This window comes from Lissotriton vulgaris, chromosome 4_1 (genome assembly GCF_964263255.1).
Source record: "Lissotriton vulgaris chromosome 4_1, aLisVul1.2, whole genome shotgun sequence".
In the NCBI taxonomy this organism is placed as follows: Eukaryota; Metazoa; Chordata; class Amphibia; order Caudata; family Salamandridae; genus Lissotriton; species Lissotriton vulgaris.
The window spans coordinates 1,608,211,162-1,608,232,621 of NC_141691.1; the positions used below are offsets into that span (position 1 = coordinate 1,608,211,162).

At 43.8% G+C, this 21,460-nt stretch overlaps 1 protein-coding gene across 9 annotated transcripts in view; it reads right to left on the minus strand.

Annotated features, from left to right (window-relative positions):
• EYA1 (EYA transcriptional coactivator and phosphatase 1) overlaps nt 1–21,460 on the minus strand; it is a 349,305-nt gene that overhangs the window by 179,549 nt on the left and 148,296 nt on the right. The window lies entirely within an intron of this gene.

Sequence of the window (21,460 nt, forward strand, 5' to 3'; positions counted from 1 at the left end):
CCTGTCGCCGCTGCAAGATCTGACACATCGAGGCGAGGGATCGCGGCTGAAGAAACCGACACAGCACTGCACGACACCACCGCATCGATCGCCGATGCATCCCAGATTTCCATGCATCGTACCTGTGCTGCAAGTTTTCCCAACGCATCGCCCGCGGACCAGAAACATCACGGAATCGATGCATCGCCTCCCCCTACAGGCCAGATTCGATCACTTCTCCTGCGTGCAGTCGAACTGTCACATCGTCTCCCCATGGTCTCAGGAACTGATGCATCTCTTTGTTATTCAACGCTTTCCATCTCTGCCGCTGTTTGGCCTTGTGAATTTTGACATATGTACAGGTACTTTGTGAGAAATCACGCATCCATAGTTTTCTATGGACCCTGTTGTTTGAAATCTTTGAATAGTCATATTCTTATTACATGTATGTTGGATTTTTGTCGTTTTGGTTTTGTTGAGTTTAGATATTGATACTTTATTTTTCTAAACTGGTGTGGTGTTTATTTGTGGTGTTACCACTGTATTACTGTGTGCTTTGAGTACAAATACTTTACACATTGCCTTTGGGATAAGTCTGTCTGCTCATGCCAAGCTACCCAGGGGGTAAGCGGGGGTTATCTAAAGTGTGTATCCCCCTTACCCTGACTAGAAGCAAGGGCCCCTCCCTATTTGGACAAAGGTACCTACCTCTGTAAAAATCGATACCCTTATTTCTAACAACCTCTGTCTCATCCTGAGGATGATGGGGTCGCTGAAGTGTATACTGAGTAAAAAAACATTAATGTGCACATTCATGGGGGACCAAATCTCCTGAAAGCAGGCCACCTGATATTTTAACACACACCTGACCCAATTATCATCAGTCAATTTGTTCCTAATCCCTGAAATGTTCAAATAGAGTACATGCACTATGTTGCTGGGATTGCAACACTCAGTTACAGATAAGTTTGAATTACCATCTAATAGTGGGTCATTGCCCTGCATAGCACCACTAATTTTACTGATCCATGAGAGTAGTATCCCTCATATGTACATTAGCTGGGCGGGTGATAATCTGAGTTACCCTTGATACTACTACTAATTGGACAGTTTGTTAAGCTATAAAGTGAAGCAGAGGGGCTAGGTGCTGCCATAGGACTGTGGTTAGCTGGTGCAACATTACGTCCAGTAGTCAGTCAACCCCATCAAGGGCAGCATAGTGGTTCTGTGTTAGCACTGTAAATACCTGTGACCATGTGGTGTCATGCGAGAGGTTTAACTTAAGAAGCATATTAGGACTATAGAAATGGGTCAATGGAACTATAAATATCCCTGAATAGGGCCCATGAGTGCTCCAAGACCTGTTTAAAATAAATTGCACCAACTCAGGATCTCGAAAATTTACTACAATACACTCACCAAATGATTTTTTGGGTTGTTTCCCAATCCACTGAACTCTGCGAACACCTATGATAATTTTAGCAAAAACATCACTATTAATAGTCCCAATGGCTGAAGACATCTAATGCACCACTTTCTTTTTCAGTTGGTAAGCCCGCTCACTTTGAGGTGCACGCAGGGGTGGAACATTCTTTAGTATAGCGACCTAAGGTGCACATTCGGGAGGCAGCTGCAAAGTTTGGGGTCTCAGGTGTCTAAAAATGGTTGGGCAGGCTGAGATGATGAAGCTACCTTAATTGTTGCAGAGTGGACCTTGACAGATGGTGTAGCATGTCCATTACAGCCCTCTATCATAGTATCCAAAAAATGACCAGCCAGCAGAACTATATTTTTGGCGGGCCAGACTGGATAACATTGCCTACTGTGCTGGGGGAGTAGATCTTTTTTGCCAGCTATAGGTCGGACAAAGTCTCACTAATTTTCTGGAGAGCCGTCACCACAGGATTAAGAACTTTGGCAAGTATTGTTTCCAATTGGATGCAACTGAAGTGTAGAGTAACCACATCTGTTAAACCAACAACCCCTATGTTCAATGACTGACCCTGCTTGGTTAATTCTGTATCACAAATTGAGCCTCTCTCTTCAAGGTCCACTTGAACACACACAGGGATTTTATTGACTATTGATTTTGCGGCTCTAGATGGGCGCACGCTTTAAAAATATATATATTTTGCAGGAGAGACTCAGAAACGTGGAGTTTGTACAACCCTTACCATGCCAGAGATGATGACTAATACTGCAAGAATCTCATGAGATACACGCGGGTTACTTGGCATATTGTTTGGCACAGGACTTAAGTTACTTCCAAAATCACTTGAAGGTCCACCAAAGTGATAATAAAGAGGTGTAGTCGTGACTAAAGCAGTACCTGCCTGTTCGGAACCAGTTGTGAGTGATAGCAACTTCTTTACAGTGCCTAGTCGTTCTACGGTCACTATTTCGAAGTTGATAACATTTGTGGCAGTATTTAGACGACTTGTGATAGACCCCACTGACCGGCATTTGGTAGCTGCAGAAGTTACAGTTTGTACTTACCCATTTCATGCCGGGTGTCAAAGTGGTTCCCTCACACCAAGTCAAGAGCCCTGGTCCAGCCCAACCTCTTCCGGATGCGGATGGGCACAGACAGGCCTGCTCTTGGCCTGGTCTTAGCCCGGACGTGACCCATGCTGCCGGGGCCTTGAGGCGCTTTAATGTGCTTTGGTTGCAGAGAGCCGCGCCTCCTTGGCCAACATAATCCTGGGGAACGAAGTCCCACTCCAGGAGCAACCAGGTTATGGCAAACAGTACAATGCGGCATTGAAAGTATCCAGACTGATATTTTAGTATTTCCATCAAAAGCCAGGCCGGAGCGTTCCGTAGCATCTGAAGTTTATGGAAAAGGCTTTTCTGGATGGCTATGGATAGGACATTGCCATAATCCAATTTGGCAGGGGCAAGAGTGGTAACCACCGTTTTTTGGAGGTCAGTGGAAATGAAAATACAGATTTTCCTAATTTTTTTTAGGTAAAGAATACTCATGAAACCAAAGTGTTTACCTGATCTTCATAATGCAATTTGGAGTCAAGAACAATCCCCACATTTTTCACTTTCCACACTGGTGAAGGAAGCGTCCCCCATTTCCTGAGACCACCAGCTTGGTGACCAAAATTATTTATCTTTGCCAAGGAAAAGGACCTCTGATTTTCCAGAATATAGCGTTAGACAGTTTAGCCTCATCCAGCTACCTATCTGGTACATACAGGAGCTGAATCTTGAGGTACTGCCTTCTGGGTTGCAGGATACTGATAGTACTATTTGGGTATCGTCGGCATATGACACAACCGAAAATCCAAATGATTTGATAAGTCTTGCCAGTGTGGTGACGTGCAGGTTGAAAAGAGTAGGGCTCAGCGAGGAGCCCTGTGGCACCCCACATGGCAAAAAGAATTGGTCAGAAATGAATTCCCCCATGGCAACATGTTGCACTCTTTCCGTTAGGAAGGATTTGATAAAGCTGAGAGGAATACCACCTATTTCCAACTCAGCAAGCCGGTCAATCAAGATGGTATGATTGACTGTTTCGAAGGCCACTGAGAGGTATAATAATATTAGTGCAGCCTTGCCACCTAAATCAAAAATGGACCTCAACTCCTCTGATGCAGCTATCAGCGCAGTCTCCATGCTGTGAGTCCTTCTAAACCCATATCGTGTACTGTCCAGCAAGCTGTTGATGTTTAATTATTTATTTATTTATTATTTCAAATCATTTTTATTGAAAATTTAGGATAAAACAAATGAAAAACATTACAAAAAAGCTTCAATTACATAGATGGATTGATACAGGTTAATTAAATGTTGGTGTTTATGAAAGACGTAAGTTCTGTATTCTCGTGTTAGAAGCTGCCTTAGCTCACTTCTTTGCCGCACGCCTCCCGCTCCGACCCCGGTCCACCGCAGCTGATTGCTGTTTGTGTGGAGGGCGGACTGGTAGAGCGAGACACGCCCCCCTGTCAGAACCATACAAAAGGGACTAAGCCCAGGGATGCGCGACTGCCGTTACTGCCGCCTGCGCCCTGCGTTGTGTTGCTCTTTTCACTTTTAAAATCTTTAATTTCATTTTGAGAATTGTTTTAAAAACTACCTGACACTTGTGTTACAAGCTGCCTCTGCTCACTTCTTCGCCGCATGCCTCCCGCTCCGACCCCGGTGCACCGCAGCTGATTGCTGTTTGTGTGGAGGGCAGACCGATAGAGCGAGGCACGCCCCCTGTCAGAACCATACAAAAGGGAATCAGCCCAGGGACGCGCGACTGAAGCTCTGCGAGTCGCGTTACTGCCGGCTGCGCCCTGCGTTGTGTGTTGCTCTTTTCACTTTTAAAATCTTTAATTTCATTTTGAGAATTGTTTTAAAAACTACCTGACACTTGTGTTACAAGCTGCCACAGCTCACTTCTTCGCTGCATGCCTCCCGCTCCGACCCCGGTCCACCGCAGCTGATTGCTGTTTGTGTGGAGGGCGGACCGGTAGAGCGAGACACGCCCACTGTCAGAACCATACAAAAGGGAATCAGCCCAGGGATGCGCGACTGAAGCTCTGTGAGTCGCGTTACTGCCGGCAGCGCCCTGGGTTGTGTGTTGCTCTTTTCACTTTTAAAATCTTTAATTTCATTTTGAGAATTGTTTTAAAAACTAATTGACACTCGTGTTAGAAGCTGCCTCAGCTCACTTCTTCGCCGCACGCCTCCCGCTCCGACCCCGGTCCACCGCAGCTGATTGCTGTTTGTGTGGAGGGCAGACCGGTAGAGCGAGACACGCCCCCCTGTCAGAACCATACAACAGGGACTCAGCCAAGGGACGCGCGACTGAAGCTCTGCGAGTCGTGTTACTGCAGGCTGCGCCCTGCATTGTGTGTTGCTCTTTTCACTTTTAAAATCTTTAATTTAATTTTGAGAATTGTTTTAAAAAGTACCTGACACTCGTGTTAGAAGCTGCCTCATCTCACTTCTTCGCCGCACGCCTCCCGCTCCGACCCCCGGTCCACCACAGCTGATTACTGTTTGTGTGGAGGGCGGACCGGTAGAGCGAGACACGCCCATCCTGCCATGCCTCCCTCAGCCACGCCCCCTTCTGCCTCACTGGGGTATAAAAATCGGCTTATACCCAGAACGCGCAGCGGACGTGCGCAGCAGGCACACCAGCGGCGCGCCAAAGGCAAGCCCGTCTGCGCCCATCCGTGCCCGGCCGGGTCCAGGGGCCACGGATTATGGCCAAATTGTTAGCTATACCACTGAAGTGCTAAAATCACTCAGACCGTTAGGGGAATCCTGCCCTCCTTTAGCCCCTACCACCCACGGCCGAATCACAATAAACAGCATTTCAACACCCCACACAGACTGCGGTATTCCCACGATCCCTACCTTACACTCCCCTGCAGCTACCAATATCACTGACATCAAGCAAACCACCCCCATTTTATTTATCTCAACACGCGTTCCCTGGCAAGACATCAACTAGACATCTTTCTGCTGATCACGTCGGACAAACCAGATGTCCTCCTCCTTACCGAAACCTGACTCACCCAGGACTCTCTGCCTGACATCTTAGCAGCTCTCCCGTCCGACTATTACATCTTGTCGGCAAACCGGATACCAGGGAAGGGGAGGAGGAGTCGCTGCCATAATCAACAAAAACTTTAAATTCCCTGCCTTGACACCCCTTGTACTCTCAGAAGCAGAAAATGTGGTCATAAAACTAAACACGGATACTGGCTCCTTGGTGCTTATCCTTATCTATCGCCCCCCCCCCCCCAGGCAATGCCTACCTTTCCCATGACCTTAAGTGAACAAATGGCCACACTAGTGATAAACCACGCCAAGGTGCTCCTGGCTGGGGACCTGAACTAATGGTTTAACAATGCCTCCGGGGGACCACATGCAGCCGAATCATCTGAACTTCTATCAAATCTAAACTTGGTCCAACATGTACACAATCCCACTCATGAAAAGGGACGCATTTTGGACCACATTTGTACCCATAATATCTCACTTTCTACCCTACATATTTCCCTGTGCATTTGGTCAGATCATCATCTGATACAATTCACTATTTCATCCAGCGTCCACAAAAAGCTCACCCCCTTGGAGGGGGTGAAACCAGGAAGTGGAAATCTTGAAACAAATCTGACTTTATCAAAACCCTGGAGAACTCGGCACCAACCGTCTGCCGCGACGTCAATTCCATGGAGGGAAAAGTCACAGAATGGCTATTATCAGCAAGCAACATTCACGCCCCTATAGTTACATTTTCTCGTGCCCGTTATTCTGAGGCGCACAAATGGTTTTCCACTGACCTTAAACAACAAAGACTCGATCTGCGCCAAACCGAGAGGAAATGGAGATTAAGATACTCAGTCAAAGACAGAGAACATTTTGTCACCGCCCGCAGAGATTACAAAATAGCTATCTCGACCACTAAATCAGCCTACTTCTCCACAAAACTACTTAACGCCCACAATAAATCCAAAGAAATTTTCAAAATTGTAAATGATTTATGTAACAACACTAGAACCTCGCTGATGCAGATCCCCACCCAAGAACTCTGTAAATCTTTAAATCACTTCTTCCTTGATTAAATCTCCTACATTAAAGCTAGCCTTCCCAACACTACCAACTGGGAACCACTGATATCTCTAAAAAACAAAGCATTCTAGACACCCTCCAACCTATATGTCCTAATACCCTATTAGCACTTATGACCCGTGTCAAATCTGGATCCCGACGACTGCTGTCCCCCGCATGTTTCTAAAGATATATTTACCGCCCTGCCTCAGAGCATGCTTCCTTTTCTCGATGAGTCACTGGCCCAAGGCAAGGTCCCCAGCGCTTTCAAGCATGCCACGGTAGTTCCCCTCATTAAAAACCATGGGTGGATCCCAGCAACCCTGCTAACTACCGCCCTATTTCCCCTCCTCCCCTTTCAGGCAAAAATCTTGGAGGAATAATACAAAACAACAGGAGAGTAAGGGTCTAAATAGACACTCCCATGCCCCTCATCAAATCAATATTTCAAACAACAGGAGAGTGTTAAATATAAACATTCAACATAATAGGCTGATAAACAAACAATACTATGTCCAGCACTAGTAAACAGTTTAAAGAAGAATGTTAATAAAGAAAGAAGACAGAGTGCACGTGCTCAAAGTACTGGCTAAAAAGAACCCTCAGGCCCCAGTGAACCACTGGTAGCCGGTTGTCTTCATTGGGTTCTTATGATTAGCTAGACAGAGTGAAAGTGAATTAAAAAGAGTGTGGACTACTCCTCGAAGTAATTTTAATAAGAGGGTAGCTCTAACTCTGTTAAAACCAGAAAATAGAAAATATGATGGTTTTTGGACTATTGCGAGGTTATGTGAATTTGAACCAAACAGTCCCTTAGTAAGGTGAAAAAGACAGAATTAAGAGAGTGGTCAACATGTTTCTGCTATGTGAGCCCTACTCCGCTCAGCATTCATCAGGACCAGAATATGATATCACTCACTGGTCCGGGCACTCTAAAAGTGCTCTGACCCAGTGGTGGAGACTAGGAAACATACGACCTGAAAGTGTCGAAGCTCCTGTGGGAAGTTTTCCCAGAACGGATTCAATCCTTGTTGCAGTTGAATCTGTACAAGTGAAAAAAAGACATCCAAAATATGGACCTTTGTGAATATGCATTGCATTGGTGGGCTGTTCAGCCTGCGCACTCGACTATGTTGAACAATTATTCCGTGTAAAACATAAACAATTATGTATCCCTTCTAGATGCTAAATTCAGAGGAAGGGTATTTTAATCTGAGATACCATTGTAGTTATACACTATAACACACATCGTTATGTTTGTGTATGGTGCTTCCTATATTTTTATCAGCGGTGAAAAATTTGCTTAAAAACAGTGCTCGGACGACCAAACAATTAAGTGGGAACAGGGTGTATTCATTCCTAAAAAACCTCTACAAGAAGCAAAACAGGCATAGTCGACCTCCAGGAAGAGAGAGTCAGCTCAACTTACTTAAAAACACGGGGTCAAGTGCCCCATGGGCAAGACGTGTGGCCTCAGATACGTAGGGATGACCACCAGAAAAATCAAGACAAGGATTGGAGAACACCGAAGTAACATTAGATGTGGCAGGAACACCACCAAACTAACTTCCCACTTCCTGGACCGGGGTCATTGTGCCAACGATGTTATTTGGGTCATAATTGAACAACTAAGTACTAAAAATGAGGGTACTCTATACGAAAAGGAGCAGCGATGGGTATACCGCCTTTCTACCCACCAAAATGGCCTAAATGACGACATCCCTTGGGGATCAGTCATGCGTAGATAAATAGTTACCCATCCATGCCTATCATTTAGTATGTAAACACCTTAGACCATTTATCTTAAGAGCAGCTAAGCAAGGATTATAATTTGACTCCCCATACTAAGGGTCACAACTGACAGCAATATGATCTTCGTTCTGATACACTGTCCTCTATAGGGAGCATTTTCCTTATACATACCCTATCCTTGTGCGTGTCTGCAAAGCCGAGTGTATTGACATTCGATGTGTCCCCTTTTTAGAGGTTGCATGTGGCACACATTTCCGCCCTCTAGATAGCCTCTTGACCACGGTGTACACTTACACTTGACCCGTCTTTTACACTGAGTACGTTTATTCCAGCCACTCGTTTTCCCAGTACACTACAACGTCGGTAAATAGACGAGCCCCTTTAAGATTTAGAACACCTCAACCACGTGACTGCACGCAGCGTCAGACACGTCCTGCCGGTGTATTTTATCCGCGGCTCGTCTCCGCTTCGTTCACTACGGGCGGCGGACGTGGCTGCTTGTAGGTTACCGCGCAGGGAGTCGTTTGGAGCAATGTAAGTCCAACCTTGCCTTCTCTGTATCCTTACTACACTTTTATAACGACACGGCGTATTATTTATTGAAACGCCTGCCTGTTGTTCTTCTTTTCAAACGTTTAGAGAACCCAAACGTGAAGATTTCCTCCTGCCGTCTTGCCCATGGGGCACTTGACCCCGTGTTTTTAAGTAAGTTGAGCTGACTCTCTCTTCCTGGAGGTCGACTATGCCTGTTTTGCTTCTTGTAGAGGTTTTTTAGGAATGAATACACCCTGTTCCCACTTAATTGTTTGGTCGTCCGAGCACTGTTTTTAAGCAAATTTTTCACCGCTGATAAAAATATAGGAAGCACCATACACAAACATAACGATGTGTGTTATAGTGTATAACTACAATGGTAGCTCAGATTAAAATACCCTTCCTCTGAATTTAGCATCTAGAAGGGATACATAATTGTTTATGTTTTACACGGAATAATTGTTCAACATAGTCGAGTGCGCAGGCTGAACAGCCCACCAATGCAATGCATATTCACAAAGGTCCATATTTTGGATGTCTTTTTTTCACTTGTACAGATTCAACTGCAACAAGGATTGAATCCGTTCTGGGAAAACTTCCCACAGGAGCTTCGACACTTTCAGGTCGTATGTTTCCTAGTCTCCACCACTGGGTCAGAGCACTTTTAGAGTGCCCGGACCAGTGAGTGATATCATATTCTGGTCCTGATGAATGCTGAGCGGAGTAGGGCTCACATAGCAGAAACATGTTGACCACTCTCTTAATTCTGTCTTTTTCACCTTACTAAGGGACTGTTTGGTTCAAATTCACATAACCTCGCAATAGTCCAAAAACCATCATATTTTCTATTTTCTGGTTTTAACAGAGTTAGAGCTACCCTCTTATTAAAATTACTTCGAGGAGTAGTCCACACTCTTTTTAATTCACTTTCACTCTGTCTAGCTAATCATAAGAACCCAATGAAGACAACCGGCTACCAGTGGTTCACTGGGGCCTGAGGGTTCTTTTTAGCCAGTACTTTGAGCACGTGCACTCTGTCTTCTTTCTTTATTAACATTCTTCTTTAAACTGTTTACTAGTGCTGGACATAGTATTGTTTGTTTATCAGCCTATTATGTTGAATGTTTATATTTAACACTCTCCTGTTGTTTGAAATAAAAATCTTGGAGGCCCACATAGCCAGCTGCGTGTCTAACTTCATCGAATGCTCGGACTACTTAGAGCCAAACCAAGCCGGTTTCCTTCCGGCGCATTCTACGGAGGCTGTGATCTTGGCAGTTCTGGACACTCTCAGAGCTAACGCAGACAGGGGCGACCATCAAGCTCTGGTGCTCCTGGATTTGTCGGCTGTGTTTGACACGGTCGACCATACCATCTTACTGAACCGTGCCGAGCAAGCAGGCCTGCGAGGCCCCACACTGGAATGGATTAAATCCTTCCTCGCCGACCGCATTCAGGCAGTCAGGCTTTGAAACTTTACTGCCCCCGTTCTCACCTCCACCAGTAGGGTACCACAGGGCTCCTCTTTGTCCCCGTTGCTCTTCAATCTCTACATGAGACCACTGATTCGCTCACTAAAAAATAGAAACATCACTGTCTTCAATTATGCTGATGATCTTCAGATCATTTTCCCTCTCTGCTCCTCCAACGCCGTGAGGGAGTTTCAATCCACCATGCTTCACATCCAGCGTTGGATGGATGTTAACCATCTGAAACTTAACCCAGGCAAGACAGAGCTGGTCCTGCCTGGGAACAGAAAGAATAGCTGGGGCACGCAATTCTGGCCGCCAGAACTCGGCCCCTCCCACCCCCTCTCCCTCTGTGAAAAGCCTAGGCATCACCATCAACGCCGGCCTCTCGCTTCACGGGCAGGTGGGTGCCGGGATCTCTTCTAGTGTCCACCAACTACGGAAAATCAGGAAAATCGCACAACTGCTGACCCATTCTGCTTTAATTCAGGTGGTGATAGCACTAAATACTCTCACAGCTCGATTTCTCAAATTCTATCTATCTCGGCCTACCTGTCGGTCTGCAAAAAAGGCTTCAAATGGTCCAAAATCAGGTAGCCAGACTGATTCATAAACAACCTAAGTGGTTGTCAGCCAGACCTTGCTTAGCATAACTTCACTGGCTCCTGATAGCTCATAGAGTATCCTTCAAGACTGGCTGCTTAGCCTTTAAGGCTCTGCACAGCATAAGCCCCAGATCCATAAACTGCATGGTCACCAAATATACCCTGCGGCGCAGTCTCCATTCAGCCCACCACTTCCTGCTCACCACCTCGTCTTTTAGACGGAAACGTCAGGCAGGCTGCCGCTTTTCCCACCTGGCCCCCAGATTCTGGAACTCCGTCCCTCCGGCAATCAGAAGCTGTAACAACCTCCTCAGCTTCAGAAAGTCTCTGAAGACATGGCTATTTGAGCAAGCCTACGCCTAGTAACTCGGCTGCAATAGCCTTCAGTATTCAGCGCCATGAAACCAAAGGGTGTACGTGCGCTTTATAAGGGCTTACTAACATAACATAACATAACATTCAGGTCTATCTCCAGTAGCTTAGCTGGAAAAGGAAGCATGGAAATTGGCCTATAACTACTAGGCTCAATTGGATCTAGTTGGTTTCTTTTTACAAAGGTAAAATGGAAGCCTTCTTTCACTCAAAGGGGAATAATTTTGTTAAAGGTAGACCTCAGTTGAATGCTTAGGATTTCTGGGACGAGATGCATGATTTTTGGGGGGCATGGTCTAATGGGGATCATGATTTAGTAGATTTCATTAGGTTAACCCCTTCCATGCGGCCGCGATTCTGCGCCTGTGCGGCAGAATCGCGAGTGGGCGGGTTTATGACGGCCCCCAGCCGTCATCAGCACACGAGCACTGTGGTGCATGACGGCTGGGGACCGTCATCAGCATGGAAGGGGTTAAAAACCCATTCTATACAGAGCAATGACAACGAATCAAAAACGGCAGGTGAGGATCGCCCAACTACTGTCTGAAGGGGATGTGGGTGATGTTGATTATTGGTTGAGAAAGTGTCAAAAACGTCTTGTACTTTTGTCTGAAAAAAATTACCTAGAATGTTACAAAACCCTTGACCGCAGTTACTGTTGCTAGTCAAAGACATTTTTGCAAGGCTTTTCACGGTGTTGAAGAGCTCCTTAGTAGAGTGGTTACATTGTATAATCTTGCTGGAAAAGTATTTGTTTTTTTTCTCTAGTAAAAACTTTTTATTCCCAGCAATAGATTACTTGTAAATCTCTCTGTCGTGTGGATCATAGTTGTATTTCCATATTCGCTCTTGCCTTCTACTCCTCTGTTTCTGAGCTCTCAGTTTCTCGGAGAACCAAGGTTCTGAAGGAGTTTTTCTGTGATTGCTGAAGGTCTTTTATGGCGCTGGAGTGTTAATTGCCCTTCCAATCCACGCGGAATACCTTGGTGCTTTGGGTGTTTATGCCCCTGTTAAGCAGGGACCGAAGTAATACTAAATATCACAGCTTTATGATCTGATCACAATAGTGATAGCAAGTTTGTTACCTGGAGCTATGAATTGCTAGGAAAGTTACTATCCAGTGTATGCCCTGCTGAATGCGTGGGAAATCTGACAAGCTGATATAAACCTAGACTAGACATTTTGTTGATCAGAAAGCCAATGTCTTTATCCTTGTTTGTTTTGAGATGGTAATTAAAGTCCTGCAGATTTAGATTTTAATAATGTGCTTAGGCTTGGTACAAATGATGCTGTACTGCCAGGGGGCAGTATGTCCGTACACCTCTGAAGGTGTAGTGCTTTACAAGCTGGGTGGTACGAGAAGCTGCGTCAGGTCTTACACAGTGTATATTCTGAATTGTAGCATTAGTAAGAGTCAGAGTACATTTGGAGCCATGACCAGGCCAAGATGCGGCTCAAGAGTAGTACAGGTCATTCCTACCGCGTGTATTGAAGGCTAGAAGCCCTTCCCTGGAATACTGAAGAGTAAACTGCTTTTTTGGAGCAAACGGACCAGGGGTCCTGGTGCTCAGTGTGAGTCCTGGTGCTCAGTGTGATCCGGGCACAGACGAACTTAACTTTGCCACACTTTTTGCGTGCCATCAGTAGGCAGCTACATGCGTCCACTGTGCAGCCACGTCATTCTGCTCATTTATAGTACCTCCCCCACCCAGAAAGACTGGTGCAGCAACTATTGAAAATGGTGGTCCCGCACTTACAGGCGGGTATCGTCAGAGGTGTGCAAAGAGGTGTGCAAAATACAAAATAGTCAGTAATACATTAAGGGCAATGTTGACAAGCGAATGGAGGTGTATTGTCCTCTGCTGTGGAATTCTAAAATATTGGACACGTAGCCACAGAGATAATTGAATACTGATTTAGGTAGTAGCAAATTATGGGCTTTCACATTAAAGAGATTGAATTCAGATAGGATAGTGCCTAGTTTGATCTGCTTTGTCAGAGGAATATGAAGGATGCGAACCAGGCATGGTGGTTCCTCCCACTTCAGCAACAACTGCCAGGCAGGTAAATGCTGAGGTTACAGTTGGAATTTCCTCAAAGCCACTCGAATTTTACTTGCTTGAGCAATGTTCCACCATTTGTTGGCTTCCGTGGCATCACAAGATCTAAAAGAATGTAGTATGCCAATTACTAGGATATGTGTCAAAATTCTGAATATTTTTTGGCAAATATTTTTCAAAGCACAGTTTTTAAAATATCAGACGCCTATCAATTGGGATCCTAAGGACTGCAAGGCCATCACCGCCCTCGCTTCTAAAATTCAAATAATATGTTTCTGACAGAATAGTGGGCTAATCTTCTGATCGACTGCCCATGAGTTCTCCAAAAGCGTCAGAGAAATTTCAGAGGTCAGACACATTTTTTATGTATTTATCTACGGGTAATACAGTAGTTGTTAATGGCTTTCTTGCTATCAGAAGCAAACGACTGAAAATCCCAAACTGTCATTTTTCATTAGTTATACGTTTCTTGGCCCTGCGCTACACAGGGCTTTAGGATTTCTTGAGAAAACATACAAAGGCTCGATGTTGTATTTCAAACGGAGTCCTCCGAGAACAGAGTAATGGCAGGAAAAGAAGCAGGCTCTTCCAACTCTGTAGGTAGCTTGCAAAATGATTAATGCCTGCATCACACTTAGAGCTTGGGAAAATATAGTTGCAGCGTCATTTGTAAAGAAAGGACTCGTTGCAATCTGAAATTTCGACTGTTTTACAAAATTCCAAGATGCATTACAAAATACAACGAAATAAAGCAATGTAATAGTTCTCGCATTTACACGAATTTAAGCTATTGGCATTGTAAATGACAATGCCTTTTATTTATGTTTTAAAAACCAAAACATAAATAAAAGGCATTGTCATTTACTATGCCAATAGCTCAAACTCGCATAAATGCTAGACCTAATGCATTGTAAATGCTTGTGCTATCTTAACCAAGGGAAGGGTTCTAAGTAAACTTTATGGATTTATGGCTTTAAACAATAGGGGCTGCTAAGGGGGACGTGGCAGAGCATTTGTGTGCAAGCACTGTCAGAGCTGTTGTATGTTCGCAGAGACAGTGCATTCATGTGCACACAATCACAAGCACGCAGGAGAAGCAGCAGTGTGCAGTCAGCCACAGAGCTAGCAGTCAATCCGCAGCCAGCAACAGAGAGGGAGCTGCAGTGAGAGGGGACACAGAGTGCCAGGTCTAGAGCAGCAAATAGCAGTGTGTGCACTCAGTCAGTGAAAACAAAGTTACTCACAGAGCACTCGCATAACCTCAGTAACACGGTAGTCAGTCATTCCCACAACAGTCATGGGTATTTCCTTGCAGATCAGTCGGTTACAAAGCTGAGTAGTTTGATCCACGCAGCAGTGGTGTTCAGTCAGTAACAGTGAAGTCAAGTGTAGGCAGAGAAAGAGCAGGCGCACAGAATGGTACCAACCTCCAATGTCCATCAGCCTTTCCCCGGAAGAGGCTCTTATTGCCCGGCGCGCTGCAGGGTCCTGTGTTTGCTGGTGACTTTGCGTGCGCTCGTTAATAACTGTAACCCATGGACATGCTAAAGGCTGACTCCTCACCCGGGTTCTCCCTGCAACACCCCCTTACCAACTCCAAGATGCTGGAAAGATGATCCTCCGTGACCCTGAAACCTGACAGTGGAATTGTGCATGGGTCCATCATTTTAATAGCGGCCAGCACTTTTCTTTCGACGACCCGTGTTTGTAAACAAATTGCACAGCTGCCATTATGTGAATGGCACAACGGGCCCTTGTTAAAAAAACAAAGTAAGATAACGGACCAGCGTGCAAACAAAGTTGCACGGCCGCCATTAAATGAAAGCACACAACTGGGCACTTGGTAAAAAACAAAGTGGCACGTCCGCCATTACACAAAAGCGCCCAACAGGCGCTTGTTAAAAAACAAAGTGGCGCGTCCATCATTACATGAAAGCGCACAACAGGGCGCTTGGTAAGTAAGGAAGTAGTCCCTAAATGAAAAGATTACAGCCCAGCAACGGAACTAAACTGTAGTTGGTCAGCGCTGCTTCTTGCAAAAAGAAAGCAAAATGGAAGTGACGTATCGGATTGCAAGCCAACAATAATCCAGATAAGAAGAGCAATGGCAGAATTAACCAATGGCAATCGGCAGGAGAAATTACCCTCCATATTCTGTTTACTACAGGTCTTGCGACAGAGCATGCGCTGTCTAGGCTCAATCTAAAAATACATACAAGTTTAGTTCCCAAGAGCAAAATATAAACATGTAGGCCTACCCTGTTGAGGTAAACTAAGCTTCCATTTTATGTAGATCAATTATAATTTCCATGATCTTAATAACACATTTTTGCCAATACACGCTAGGAAAAGTAACAGAACTGGGATTTTAATTAAGACACCATAATAGTGGTCGATTTCTCAAAACTTGTTTGTGCGTCTCGATAAAGCCTATGTGTGATCAAGTGGAACATTGTAGGCCATTATTATTTACATAAAGCCCATCATGTGAGGAATCCCCGAACCTGAGTAGTTCTAATTCACTTACACTTCACTGAGGCGTAACGAGAGAAACGGGAGACCACTTGAATCAATGAGTATAGAAACAAGCATTTGCAGTGCAATAAGTCTCGCATTTATGCAAATTTGAGCTATTGGCATTGTAAAGGACAATGCCTTTTATTTGCGTTTTGGTTTTTAAAACCTAAATTAAAAGCATTGTCATTTACAATGCCAATAGCTCAAACTCGCGTAAATGCGAGACCTATTGCATTGCAAATGCTTGTTCTGAAAGGGTCCAGCTGGCAATTTCCCATACATTGCTACCGCGACAGCCGCTTGTTTGCTGCAATTCTGCAGTCCTACTTCATGCTGTGCTGGAGCATGTCAGTTTAAATAAATAAATGTCTTGTCCATACAAAAGTAACTTCACGTCCATCATTTGGTGCTGTATTGTGTGCTAAAAAACGGTGTACAGACAAAATATCGACTCCAAAATATCGACTGGACATAATATCGAGTTTTAAATATAGACTGGACAAAATATCGACTGGACATAATATCGACTACAAAAATATCGTTTTTCAGGTAAGTGAAGTAATATCGACTGTATAAAATATAGATAGCAAAAATATCGAATTTTTAATAATATATAATATTTTATAGTGTATTTTTATGTAATAATATGTGTGAAAAGGTTGTCTTAATGTTATAAAATATTTTATTAAATGAATTTTGTTTTTATAATAATTGCGTAATGTAATTCTGTAGCGGGTTGTGGGTTTATAAGGGAATAGTGTGGGAAGTAATTTAATAATAATTAATTAATTAATATATGTTTGTTAATGTTTTTAATTAATAAATAATTGATAATTAATTAATATTAATTAGTTAATTAATTAATATAATTTTGAACATATTTTGTATTAGTAATTAATTGGTAATTAATTAATTGTAATTAGTTAATTACATTAATTAGAGTAAATTTTTTATTTTTATAATTTTGTGTTATTTTTAAGTAATTAATTGGGAACAAATAATATTAATTATTAAAATAATTACAGCTAATGTGCTAATATATTTACTTTATTGTTATTGTTAATTAATAATTAATTGGTAATTAAATAATATTGATACATTTTGGGTAAAGGAGCATTTTTAGGGTTCAGGGTCAGTTTTCAGTTTTAGGGTAAAGGGGTATTTTTGGGGTTCAGGGTCAGTTTTCAGTTTTTGGGTAAAGGGGCATTTTTAGGGTTCAGGGTCAGTTTTCAGTTTTAGGGTAAAGGGGTATTTTCAGGGTTCAGGGTCAGTTTTCAGTTCATGGGTAAAGGGCTATTTTTAGGGTTCAGGGTCAGTTTTCAGTTCTTGGGTAAAGGGGTATTTTTAGGGTTCAGGGTCAGTTTTCAGTTTTTGGGTAAAGGGGCATTTTTAGGGTTCAGGGTCAGTTTTGGGTTTTTGGGTAAAGGGGTATTTTTAGGGTTCAGGGTCAACAAATAAGATTGTAAAAAATTATTTTTATTATTTTCATTTATTATTTAATTATTATAATTTAATTTAAGTATTTTTAAGTATATTTTAGTAATTAAAATTTAATATTAATTTAATTTAACACTGTTTTTAATAAAGTCGATATTTTTTACATCTATATTATTGTTAACGATATTTTGTACTCGATATTTTTGTACTTACCTGTTTGTAGATACAAACTCGATATTTTGACTGTCGATATTTTGTCCACGATATTTTGGCAAGTCGATATTTTGTCCCTCGATATTATTTCAGTGATCCCTAAAAAACAGCGCAAAAAAAGTGCCCCAAACAGCGGCTTCTAGCATTTTAGCCATTCTCGTTGTTCCCATGCTAAATGATTGCTGCACACTGCTAACAATTATGCAATATTACTTATCAGTGTGATTTTACTTACCAAGAGAAAAACGAAATAACCGAAATTATGCGGCATAACAGATTTCGCTACGACCTAATTAGAGCCTGCAGGGAAGCAGGTTGCACATTGAGGACACAAAGGTGTGCTAATATTCCACTCAATTATTGGGTATTATAACATCTCTTAATCTAGAGTATTTTCTATATGGAATTCTTCTGATTCTCAATGGAACCTGTAGTATATTTTGGATACACGTTTACTATTACACGAAATACAAAGCATCAGAAAATCCTTTAAAACAAGTATCATAATGTTTTCAGACTTGGCCTGCCAACTGAAAATACCACATCTCCCAGGCATAAAATAAGCACATGCAGAAAAACAAAAATGTTTTAGAATTTGGTGAGAAGGAGGAACAGTATTAATGCTGTAATTACTGTTGTAACATGGTCTTATGTGCTCCCTCATAAAGGCACTCTAGCTTACTTTCACTCTTCCTACTATACCTGATCTCACAGACACATTGCACACATTCAGCTCATTCACCCATTAATTCATACACACTTTAAAAATGCTTGTGTGCTCAATCCTACCCCCTCCCCCTTCTCCGTCCCCTAATCATGCGCACACGCCATTCTCTTTCTCTCCCCGTGCAGTCCAATTCAGAAATCCTAAAGCGAAATGATCGGGGGTCTGCGCCTCATGTCCATCCACTCGTTCCAAACAAGAGTGCATTCTCGCATCGAGCCACAAAGCCTTACTTTCAGCAGCCACATACAGTCTGGTGGCCAAGTCCATGCTACCTTAAAATAGATGAGTGTCAGAGCGTGCTCTTAAGCATCGCGGGGAACAGTCCTCCAACTCCCGCACCTCTGTACTCTCAGAAGTCAGGAATGGGACGGCAGGCACCAGAACTTGCTCCAACTCCTGAGGAAGAAGTATCGACCTGCTGTACCTGTGCAGGGATGTTGTCAACCCTCACAACTCTAGCAAACGCCACTTCATTTACATTTCGAAAGGACTCGTGCCCCGTTGAAGAAAAAATTACACGCCACACCACCCATCCCCTGCTCTTTTTAACAGCCAGCCTAACTAACTTCCCTGTTACTTCTTCTGTTGTAACTTTTATGTTGAGCACAGTAGAAGCTTAACATATGGTTTACAATTGCCCATCACTAAACGACACATTGTCATCAAGATGATTAACACAACACCGAAGCATTCAATAAGTAAACTTACAATAAAAATGAACACCTTTCTGCCACACGATAACCAGCTGCCTGCGTACACACAAGGTACCTACTGCGCAATGCAACACTGTTTCTATCAAACTTATAAGTCACTCTTCTAAAACAGAGCGCTACAGTCAGACCCAGACACCCTTGTGCACAACATAGCATTACCGCCCTATAGTTGGCAAAGCCAAGACATCTCAGCAGGCTACCCCTGCAGCACACCAGCAACACAGACCTCCAAACCATTCAGACACCATTCATTTCCACACCCTCATACAAATATCGCATTGCAGGTTTTGAGCTGGAGGACGATATTGTCTAGAAAGCAATCTGCATAAAAAAGGCTATGAATGGAGAACCAACCAAATAGCTCAATAAAAAACAGTAAAATGCTTCAGCACATCCATCTATATACACAGATAGGAGAATGATGAAACTAATGTTACTTTCACATTAACCAGCACTAACCATTACTCAACCAGGCATTCATCAAATCCCTAAGAAATAAGCGAAGCACGTCTTCCACCTAATGGAGAAACTTAATAAAGGAAATAGTACATGCTCCATGTAAAAACCAAGTAAAGGGGCCAGTAGCCATGGGAGGGTACAAATGACAACATGCGGTACTAAGGAGGACTAACAAGTCTCATTATGAATCAGAAGACAGCATTTACAAAGGACAAACACACAAGCCAATGAAAAATAAGGGTGGGAGTGGGAGAAGCTTCTCTCTGTACAGAATGACCACAGCTCTTCGCAGAGCAGCACTTGCGCGCTGGCTCACGCTCACCCTGAAAAGAGATATATACTCAAAACTAGCTGCTTAGTACTACTAGAGCATGCCTCACACCTGCAACAGGAAGAGTTGCGAGGCAGCCAGGACTAGATAGGCTTTTTATTCCACAACCTCGATAGGTTGGTTCCCCTGGAGGCCGGTTTTGAAAGCTCAGGGCCACTCACATTGCCTCTGTCACTTTCGGAGGCTCCCTGAGGTTATTTGCAAAACCCACAAGGGACATTTAAGTGAAAGAAAGAGGAGTGAGAGGGAAGGTGAACAGAGAGGGAGAAGTGAGAGCGAGTAGAGGAAGAGATATATGTATATAAAGAGAGCGAGAGAGAGAGAGAGAGAGAGAGAAAGAAGAGAGTGAGAGAATTGATGAATAGAAAAAACGAGTGTGAGGAGATGAAGGGAGGGGTGGCTGGGTTGACTCTTTTGCCAGGTCTGATTTTAATCCCTCAGTCCAGCCCTGGAGACAGCCTTCATGCTAAAATGCCTGTCCATGTTAGCATCTTAATCTAGTCAAAGCCTTTGGTGCACAACCCATCCCCATCCAGGTCTCCTGTGGTATCTGGTGAGCGGTGCTCGTGGAGCTCATGAAGTTGTACTACGCAAAATTATGTGGAGTTGCAGAAAAACTCTGTGGAATTCTGTGGAGTCAAAGGCGTTGCAACACCACAACAGTGACATGACATATGCCAAATGCCAATAGCTTGTTGGCCAGGCAATGTGGTATTGCTCTTGCTGTGAACAATGGGCTGTTGATAGGAGGGGATGGCAATGGGTGCCTGGCAATGCTACTGCTACTGATACTGTTTCATTTGTGACAAGTTTTTTAAATAATGGGGAGACTGGTTACTGACATTGTTTACCAATTAACTACTTGTGCTGCTAGAACCACATACATAGTGCTTTGTTTGGTTAGTGGTCATGTTGACTGCTAGCTAGCATGGGAATGGGTGGGATGCAGGTTCTGCTGACACCCGTGCATTATTTAACCACCGCTACGGGGACTGAGATGGTGTCTCTTCGGAAACAGAAAGAAGGTCTTTTGGGGAAATACTTAGCGAACACTCACCTGGAAGCCTCAGCTGGCATCACTACTGCCAGGAAATTTGTGAACCTTTCACACTGCTACAAGCGAGCACACCAGAGGTGCTTGAGCGGCACGCTAGCCAGAGCTGTTCTGGGGCAGATGGGAAAATGGGAGGGTCAGCAGCTTCCCAGACCCCTGGAGTGGCCATCTTACTAAGGAACAGGACGCCAAAAGGATGGCTGCTTAACTTGCACAGGAACAAAAGAACGCTCCCAGATAATCCAAGAGGGGGGTAGCAACTCAACATGGTTAAAACTAGCAGCCATTATACTACACATGGGCAGCTGAAACCGCTGATGCTAACTTTCCTCCCAGTACCAATAATACAACGGCTACTCTCTGGGGGCAGTATGCCACACAGCTGTTCTCGGAAATCTCACTTCGTTTTACAGTTCCTTTGTTCAGAGTTGGACTGTATTGCTTAGTAATAGAGTTAGTATTCTCTTCATCTTCACTTGGGTGAGTCGGCTCCAGTAAACTCCACTAAACTATGCGGTAGGCAGAGTTTTTTGCCAAACTCCGAGCTCCAAGCGGAGCATGGAGAGGGAAAAACTTTGCAAGCTCCGCCAGCAGAGCGGAGTTCACCGCTCACCTCTACCCTTAAAGCTAATCCTATTTCGTCTGCCTTTGCATAACCCCACACCGCATGCCAAACGCCT